The 10000-nt window shown below is 41.7% G+C and overlaps 5 non-coding genes across 5 annotated transcripts; 4 read left to right on the top strand and 1 right to left on the bottom strand.

Moving 5' to 3' along the window:
- Positions 1-6: 6 nt before the first annotated feature.
- trnae-uuc (transfer RNA glutamic acid (anticodon UUC)) lies at positions 7-78 on the top strand. Its single transcript has one exon. It is a non-coding gene; the product is annotated as a tRNA-Glu (tRNA).
- A 125-nt stretch (positions 79-203) lies between these two features.
- Positions 204-290, top strand: trnay-gua (transfer RNA tyrosine (anticodon GUA)). Its single transcript is given in 2 exon segments — positions 204-240; positions 255-290. It is a non-coding gene; the product is annotated as a tRNA-Tyr (tRNA).
- A 115-nt stretch (positions 291-405) lies between these two features.
- Positions 406-477, bottom strand: trnae-cuc (transfer RNA glutamic acid (anticodon CUC)). The gene has a single exon. It is a non-coding gene; the product is annotated as a tRNA-Glu (tRNA).
- A 9229-nt stretch (positions 478-9706) lies between these two features.
- trnae-uuc (transfer RNA glutamic acid (anticodon UUC)) lies at positions 9707-9778 on the top strand. The gene has a single exon. It is a non-coding gene; the product is annotated as a tRNA-Glu (tRNA).
- A 119-nt stretch (positions 9779-9897) lies between these two features.
- On the top strand, positions 9898-9984 carry trnay-gua (transfer RNA tyrosine (anticodon GUA)). Its single transcript is given in 2 exon segments — positions 9898-9934; positions 9949-9984. It is a non-coding gene; the product is annotated as a tRNA-Tyr (tRNA).
- Positions 9985-10000: the final 16 nt, after the last annotated feature.

The following is a 10000-nucleotide window of genomic DNA, read 5'->3' on the forward strand; positions in this document are numbered from 1 at the left end:
GGAAGTTCCCATATGGTCTAGCGGTCAGGATTCCTGGTTTTCACCCAGGCGGCCCGGGTTCGACTCCCGGTATGGGAAGTTTGTGTTGTCTTTGCTTCACTTATGGAAACGGACAGGACGTGTCTCTGTGCCTCTAGCACTTTTAGCCAGCAGGCGGAGCTCACGAAACCTGATAGGTTTAGGTTCTGTCCGCAACCGGTGTGCCTTCGATAGCTCAGCTGGTAGAGCGGAGGACTGTAGGTGGCAAATTGGCAATCCTTAGGTCGCTGGTTCGACTCCGGCTCGAAGGAGGTCTTTTTCACACGCAAACATTTAATTGGCCATGCTTCTCGACGAGGCCGTCAGCGCTTGAGTGTGTAGTCCGCCTTTTTGCAATCACGACTGCTACAAGAGGGCAAAAGCTCATTCCCTGACCGGGAATCGAACCCGGGCCGCGGCGGTGAGAGCGCCGAATCCTAACCACTAGACCACCAGGGAAGGGTTGCTCACTCTTTCCCATCAAGCCTGGCTGTGTGCCTCTACCACATTTTGCAGCAACTGCTCAAGCAGGGCCACTAACACTTGAATTTTCCTCCAGGAGAGGAGATGTCTCTGACCCTGGATAACAGATCTTCCACTGAGAAAGTGCCACAGGATCTGTGGGAATATCCTAACAACACCACAACTTGCCATAAAAACAAAGCAACCGAGATCCCCAACATGTGACGCCTCCATCTCGAAGCTTTTTATAGCAGACCTCTCAATGGACCCCTTCCTGACGTTGGCTCCAGGCCTGTTAATGGCATGAGATGAAGGTGGTGGGCCAGTGGCGCTCACAGCAACCTGTCAGACGACCCTATTTCTGGTAGTGATTACCAAAAATGAGCCAATCACTGTTTGCGGCGCTTCGAGAATTCTTCGAGAAATTGAAAAATGAGCCAATCACTGTTTGCAGCGCTTCGAGAATTCTTCGAGAAATTGACCAATGGGAAAAATGCCTGTGAATACGTCACTGGCCAATGAAATGTATGACTGTCGCTAAGGCCCACAGTGATGCGTTGGCCAATCAGTGAATGTCTCATACCAAGATATTGACCAATCATGTTCTCAGCGGGTTTTATAATAAAAGTGAATCCTCATCGCTACTGTAACAATACAATTTGACTCTTGTGAATACATATTTCTTTTTGACCGGTACATTTGTATTAACGATAATCTTCAGCGGCTATTATAATAAGTTTTTCGCCTGTTACGCTGTTGTTACAATACGTTTTTCTTTCTTGTTTAATAACGTTATAACGTTACGTTTGACGACGCCGTAGAAACTGAGGTAAGTTATATTTATTTCATTATAACGTAACACGACGATGTATTCATAGTTTCATTCATTCATTGTTCGCCATATATTTGTTTGTTTGTTGTAACGTTATGTGTTGTTTTCTGGGGTATTTGTTTGCTTATAATATTGTACAGTGTAAGTTAACTATAAGGTGATTTTGGTCATTCAATCATTCGTTTTATTAACCACTAAAAAGTGTAAAGTGATTGTATTTCTGTTTGTTTTAGAAATGTACAGTATATTGATTATGCATAGGAGCCAAGTTACCTTTATTTCTATATTGCTTTATACAATACATTTTGTTGCAAAGTTAAACAATAGGAACAAATATTAAGGTAACACTTTACAATAAGGTTCATTAGTTAACTACATTATTTAACATTGACTAAAAATGAACAATACTACTTCAGCATTTGTTAATCTTTGTTAATGTTAATTCCAACATTTACTAATACTTTATTAAAATCTTGTTAACATTAGTTAATGCACTGTGAACTAACATGAACAAACAATGAACAGCTGGATTTGTATTAACTAACGTTAACACAGATTAACAAAAAAGTAACAAATGTATTGCTCATAGTTAGTTCATGTTAGTTAATACATTAACTAATGTTTAATAAAAGAACCTTATTGTAAAGTGTTACCAATATTCCACATATTCATATTCTGCAGTAAAACAGCTCTGACTAGACCATAGTGTCAATACAGCTCATGTCAGTTCAATAACAGTGTAAAGTGCACACATAGCCACTATACAGTGGAGGCTATTCATGGTGCTCAAACATGTACATGTCAGTATCTCTTTTAGTTTGCCATATATAATGGCTATTTATTATGTATTTATTTGATGTTTGCTTGTAGAGATAGTATGCAGTCACACCATTTTTAAAAGAGTTAAAATAGTTTTGAATAAAATGTTTGCTTTTGCAAGAAATATGTGAAGTTTTGCATGTAATGTGTGTTTTTTATGTGTTTATTTTATAGAATGGAGCCTAAATTCAGGAGGAAACCTGAAGGGAGTCTTAATATGTGTGACTCTTTGGTCGCTCTAAGGGTGAAGGAAGAGAACAAAAAGAAACCCTGGTCTCGGGCTCTCTCCCCAGATAAGGTTTTGGAAACTGCAAGGCGAGCTGTAGTGCACCAAGGTGAAGACCCAAGCAGAAAATCATACATTCTTGGCCAACATACAATGCAGTTTGGGGTCTTCAGAGGTCAGACCTTTAAGTGGGTTGCCGAAAATGCTCTGGGTTATGCTGGGTATCTGGTGGCAAGCATGAGGAGGGAAACGAGTGAAGTGAAAGACTCAAAAAACAACTATGCTAATAAAGCAGCCTTTGCCGAATACATTGGGCTTTTCCCAGAGGGTCGTGAGGCCATCTGTATTAAGGAAGGAAATATGGATTCCACAGGCTCCCGGCAGAAGTCTTCGAGTGCCCCACAATCCTTATCCACAGGCTCCCGGCAGAAGTCTTCCAGTCCTCCACAGTCCTTATCCACAGGCTCCCAGCAGAAGTCTTCCAGTGCCCCACGGTCCATACCTTCAGTGTCATCTGTCCGCACCCTTTTGATTGGCAGATCTCAAAATCCACAAAGCATTGACAAAGCCGTCAAAAAAATGTTAACATCACCTGTACCCCAACCAGGTAAGCAGTCTTTAGAAATTTGTTTTTTCCCTTAATCTGTCAGTGTATAGAGTGTTTATTAGTGTAAAGTTCATAGTGCATTAAAATTTGCATAGTTTTACAAAACATAGTAATGTTTTTCCAAAGAAGTGACTTATGCAAGCTTGCCTTTTTTTGGTTTAAAAAATATAGTGGACAGTACAATTGTGAAATATTTTTTATAAAATTTAAAATAACTGTTTCTATTAATATGCATTTATTTAAATTTCTTAATTAAAGTTATTACTAGTACAAATTGAAGTGCAGCAAAATGATGTACTATGTGTAATTGGTTGTATCTTTATTCTTCAGCTTTAATTGGAAGATCTACAAAGAGATCTGAAACAACTGTACCAGTGCCTGTAGAATCTACAAGTGTGGCCTCTTTTGCATCATCTGAGCAGGGTGACCGTGAGCTGGTTGAACAGGCAGACTTGCTGGAATCGCAAGTGTCCCGTAAGTCCCTGAACATCTGAAAGATATATATATATATATTATTTGTTTTATCTTGTAAAGTCACGTATTAAAAGTTTTTTGGGTTTTTTTCTGTTAATTTTGCCAAGGTAAACAAATGTGCCTCCCAGTGGGCTGGACTCACACGTTGCCACATGCAGATCAGCTGTGGATATCAAAGGCTTTGTTTAAGTTTTCATCCCACAACCAACCTGAAATGGACTTCACCAGAGTCGACAGGATGTGGTGGTACCCTCCACAACCGCACTTTGCAGTTACTGGAGTACCAGGGACAGAGCGCTACTTTGGCCATCCCTTCTTTCTTTGGATGCCAAGAAAGCTGTGGAGAGTTCGACTAACATGTCCACATCCTGAATGTGTTAACGTGGAGCTCACGTCAGCAGGACTGCACCAGAAGATCCGACAGGTAGTCGATGTTAAAACGTCCTACTTCATGGCGTCTGAGTACCTGTCTTGTAGGAAATGCAAGAGGAAAGTGATCAGCTGGAGCTTTGACATCATATCCCAGCTGGACATCAGTCATAGGCTACAGTTTCCCTGCATTCTTACCTCAAAGTTGGCATGTGACATGGCAGTGGTCCGCCTTCTGCGTCAGAGAGGTCTGGGAAACAGCAGCAGCCAAGTGCAGAAGAAGCTTGAGGAGCAGCACTCTGAGATCTGGCTGCAGAAGGTTGTCCAGTTTCTGACAGATTGCCAGAGTTTCCGCAAGGGGATCACCGCAGGTCTTGTTATGCCCGTGTCTTTCGAACACCCACCTGCAATGCTCCCTGTACCCAAGCACCGGTGGCTGATGCAAGTGTATGCTCAGGATGTCCTTCAAAGACTAGATGAGGTCAAAGCCAGTATAACATCGCTGTTTGGACGTGTGCTGAAAATGGATTCCACCAAGAAGGTTGCACGCAAGCTTGCTGGTCACAGTGCTGGAACAGCCACCTGGGTCACAAATGTCGGAAACGAACATGGTCAGGTCATCATGTCTGTTCTTACAGCAAGTGAAGGCTTTGGATTGGCACAGATGGTTGCTGGCATCATTAAAAGGTACAGGGATGCTGCAGCGCCTCCACCTGTACTGCTGTATGTCGACAGAGACTGCTGTGGGGCTACTCACCTCAAAACGATGTTTGCGGAATGGAAGGACCTGGAAATCAGACTCGACATCTGGCATTTCATGAGACGGATTTCTGTGGGGTGCACAACAGATTCACATCAGCTGTATGCAACTTTCATGGCTCACCTCAGCCGCTGTATTTTCTCCTGGGACCAGGAGGACATGGACCGGCTTTTAGCGGCAAAGCGTGCAGAGTTGGAAGGACAGCTCATGCAACCCTCAGATGCTGATGTTTTGCGTCGCCTCAGCAAGAGTGAACTGGCCCTTCACTGCAAAAGAACCACACGTGGCACAAGGGAGACTGTGGATCTCATCACCCAGCTGGTCCAGTCCTTTGAAGGGGAGAGGGGACGTGACACTTTGGGTGTGCCTCTCATCAATTCCGCTCGAATGGCTGAGATATTGAAGTCACAGAGGAAACACGTGGCCTGCATTCAAGATCCCCCTGGTGTACAGCTCTATGTGCAGACAGGAACCCTGAAAAAGGGAGGGCACACTCTGCCAACGTTTAGGTGTGCCAGAGGTTCGACTTCATTGGAATCCTTCCACCTCCATCTAAACAGGTTCATTCCAGGTAAAGTAACTGTCCTGTTAGTCTTTTAAAGTAAATGTATTATGGTTGTAAGTAATGAAATATTAAAGTGTTCTTTCCTGTATATTTTAGGGACATTGGCCAGTGATACATTTTTCCAAGCCTACCTGTTGGATGGATTAGCCCGGTGGAATGAGGACAGAGCAGATGCTGCAACCTCTCAGGGCGTGCAGAAGCCCCATTCATACAGTGGCCTCCTTCGTCATGCTGCTAATGTGCTGGGAGAAGATGTTCTTGGACAGAAGATAGTGTCGTATGTTAGTCCACATCAATACACTGGTACGTTCATTACAGTTGTCTGACAATTGTTTTTGCTTGTTTAAATCTTTAGACAATTGTTTTTGCGCTTAGATCTTTGAATAAGGGTCCTTAATAAAAAAAATGTATTGTTAATTGTACAGGGTCCCTAAGCAGTTTGGGAAATTACAGAATTTTGGAATGAACCCTTTTCCTCTCTTGTTGTGTTTTAGGTGAACTGCTTGGAATAGAGTATCTATACCAGCAGACTGGCAAGGTTCCCAAGGTCTACAAGTCAGCAATTCAGGAATTGGAGACTGTCGATGTGTCTATTGCAGAAGATGAGGGCTATGTGGAACCTGTGGACTTTGATGATTTGACTCTCTCTGCCTTGGATGAAGCACTACCTCCTTGTGTGTCACCCTCTAAATCATGTGCAGTCCCTTCCACAATCCACACCATTCAGTCACCATCCACACAGCCCTCAGAAGATCCACACACGTTGCCGTCTACACCATCCACACAGCCCTTAGAGGATTCACACACGTTGCCCTCTACACCTTATGCAGTCACCTCACCTTCTTTTGGTCCCTTGTCTACTCCACCTGCCACACAGTCTGCACCGGCTCTACAAAGGAGACAAAGAAACCTGTCCAGCGAGATGTCTTCCTGTTCAATGCCACCTGCTTTTCCTGATGTAAGAATTCTGCCTTGTTCATAGATTTTATGTACTGGGTTGGTATAATTGAAAACTTTAGATGCAAAAGCCTCCAAATCTGATGTTTTTTTGTCTAAAATTAGCATTTTATCAGACTTCTATGTTTATGTTCAGTTATTTCACTTTAATGGCAATGAAAAGGCCTTATTTATTATATTCTTATTACCTATTGTGTCTGTTTATTTATTTATTCATACATTGTATATAAAGTGTGTGTATATATGCGCTGGTGAGCAAAAGGTTTTTGACAGAAGCATGCATTTAATTACTCAAAAAACAATTAGTTTTAAAAGGGTAACTGTTTGAACATTATGTTTAAAATGTGATTTATTCCTGAGATGGCAAAACTGAATTTTCAACTACCTCTTTTCTTTTTTGTAGGATTCGGTTGGACCTGACAACATCAAAGGTTTTGGTGCAGTCCAGAACTTAGCAGAGACATTGGTTGAACTCAGGGAACACAGTCTTGCTTTGACAAGAGAAGAATCTGCACAAATTATTAGTTTGTGGCAAGGACTAGCAGATTATGACAAAGAAAAGACTGTGTACTCTCCACGCCACCAATCTTCCCTGAAGACAGGCCGGTTTAGGGCAACCAAAAAAATTGTGGCACCAGGGGTAGAGAGTACCAGAAGGTAAGATATTTTCATCATATTTTCCCATTTCTGGCTGTTCCGAATGATATGACTACATAGCAACCAGTTTGAATTCTCTCTCCACATTTTCAGATGCTTTGTTGGAGCAAACAGTCCTGCACAGTGGCCTGACTGCAACAGAATTGTCGAGGCAGTTTTTGTGAAACTGTGTGCTGTCTATCCCAACCCTGTGCGTAAAGAAGGAGTTAAAATCTCAAGATTTAACTTGATTGCACATGCCTACAAGCACATCAGAGAGTGCATTTTGAGCAACGCGGAAGTGATGCAACAGACCACCCTCCAGTTACCTGAGGTCAATGCAGCTACACTCACACAGTGGTGAGTTTAGACACTTATGTTTTTGCTCTGTTGGGATTTGTAATCAATGCATCTATAAAAAATAGTTACAACCATATTTAACACTCATTTATTTCATTTATCATATACAAAACATGCATGCCTCCATTCTTGATACAAGACCAGTATAGTATATGTACAGTTTCTTATCAAAATGATCTATGGTACCATTTGTTGTTTTGTAGGTACAGCAGACGTACTAGAAGTAATGAGAGGGGCATTTTGACTCAGGGACTCCATGCACCAGATGCCCCAATGACAGCACCAGATAGGCTTCCACCAGCTCTTCAGAAAGAACAGAGTCTGCAGCGTGGGAGTAATGACAAGCCCCATGTGTTCAACTTGCCTCCGAACACAGCTGGGACGGCCAAGATCAGATCTGGGCCACCAATACCTCAGATGATACTGCCACCACCACTTGCACCAACCTCACTTGCTGTACCAGGGCAGCCATCTAGACCACTCCCAGTTATCCTTCCTACTCCTGTTTCCTTCCAACCTATAATGCTCCTTGTAGCACCACCTGGACAAACTATGCCAGCAGCAGCAGCAGCAGCAGCAGCAGCACATCCTTCTGTACCATACACCACTGAGTACTACAGGAAGAAAAAGATGGAAAAGGAGCAGATGGGCATGAAATCAAGAAAATATGTCCGGAAGACAGAAGTAATCATTTGCAAAAAGTGTAGCAAGGAGAGAAAACCACCATCTCATATCCAGTATTTTGGCAATTGGTTCTGTGAGGAGACAGCCACTGAATCATTCACCGACTGGAGGGCAGCACTGCAGACAAGAGGATATGGCAAAAAGAGACCAAGAAGTGAGGAGAAGTGAAAAAGCCGTGGAACTTCCAAACAATTCGGAAGTTGGAACATTCCACAGTGGAAGACAGGACTAAACTGCACCACACTTTTTGCACTAATTATCTGAAATAGTATATTATATTATATTATATTATATTATATTATATTATATTATATCATATTATATTATATTATATTATATTAATGTATTTATTGTATGTATCTTATTATTATTTTTATTCTGATTTTATTGATATAATAGTATATTACAATTATTATACTCCTATATTCTGTATATCTATAATATCTATATTAGATATTTTTGATCAAAATGGCAAATCAAATCAAAATTTGGATGTGTCAAAATTGCACTGCAGTAAAAGTTTGTTTTTGTTCACTATTTATTATTTTAGATTGATGTGTCAAAATTGCACTGCTTAAAAGTTTGTTTTTGTTCACTATTTATTATTTTAGATTGATGTGTCAAAATTGCACTGCTTAAAAGTTTGTTTGTGTTCACTATTTATTATTTTAGATTGATGTGTCAAAATTGCACTGCTGTAAAAGTTTGTTAACTATTTATTATTTTAGATTCACTACTGTTTTAAATGTTTTTATTGACTTCTATGCAAACAAAACTATGCAAATAAAAAAGGTTGTTCATCTTTGACTGTCACATTACTGTCATTCTGCCTATTTGTATACTCAAAATATTTGTACCTGCAAACAATTTTCTATCTAATCTAAATACATAAAATGACAACATTTCAAAGGGGGTAGGGGTAATTGCTTATGACAACATTTCAAAGGGGGTAGGGGTAATTGCTTACAGTTAAAAAATATCACAAAATTATATATATATATATATATATATATATATATATATATAGTAATTTGATTACTATTATTGGGTTCTGTACACTACACACACACTTGACCATTAAGTAATCATAGAATAAGCCAGAAAATATATTTTAAAGGATTTATTCTATACTGGAAGCTGTCAATTTGCACTGAATTATTCAAATAAGTTTTGTAATGCCTTTGTCCATATAAGGGACTTCCTGTAGCGTCATAAGATAGTACTTCTTTGAGACCTTCTTTGAGACAAGTCCGTTTAGGACTTTCTGCGAGAGAGCGCCATCCGGCGTCCAGTATGAATGAAACATATAAAGTGAGAGTATAAAAGTCCCCGCTTTAAAGTGCGGGGGACAATTTTACGTTTTAATAAAGTGCGTGGGACAATGACAATTACATGCGTGTACACCAGCGATACAATTCTTGCGTTATACGGACACATTCCACGAATTCCGTCGCTCGTCAGACCGGTCCGCGAACCCATGTCGCTGTGCGTCTTTTGGTAGCTCGACCGCGTCTTATGGTAGCTCAACCACGACTAACACGCGCAGGCTTTGGCGCAAAGGATAACGCGTCTGACTACGGATCAGAAGATTCTAGGTTCGACTCCTGGCTGGCTCGCTCACCCTCTTTTGACAGTCCAACAATAGGCTGCTTTGTCAGTGGGATAACGGTTACCATGAAATACCATGCGTCTTTTCAGATGCATTGCATGGGTACTGTCACAAGGACCTTGCTTTGCGACCAGTTTATAGTGTCTCTTATGCCAGCACAGGACTGGGAGGACACTGAACCCCCTGGGCGAGGCAAATGAGAGCTCCCTCCGATGAGCCTGATGAAATCGAATTCAGTAAACAATTCCTTCGGCTCATTCCCATATTCTTAAAGAAGGGGGTGGTCGCACACTAAAAGCCAAAGGGCCTGCTAGTGGCACGAGGAAGTTCCCATATGGTCTAGCGGTCAGGATTCCTGGTTTTCACCCAGGCGGCCCGGGTTCGACTCCCGGTATGGGAAGTTTGTGTTGTCTTTGCTTCACTTATGGAAACGGACAGGACGTGTCTCTGTGCCTCTAGCACTTTTAGCCAGCAGGCGCAGCTCACGAAACCTGATAGGTTCTGTCCGCAGCCGGTGTGCCTTCGATAGCTCAGCTGGTAGAGCGGAGGACTGTAGGTGGCAAATTGGGAATCCTTAGGTCGCTGGTTCGACTCCGGCTCGAAGGAGGTCTTTTTCACACGC

Source organism: Pimephales promelas, chromosome 5 (genome assembly GCF_988280905.1).
Source record: "Pimephales promelas chromosome 5, fPimPro1.hap1.1, whole genome shotgun sequence".
NCBI classification, from domain to species: Eukaryota; Metazoa; Chordata; class Actinopteri; order Cypriniformes; family Leuciscidae; genus Pimephales; species Pimephales promelas.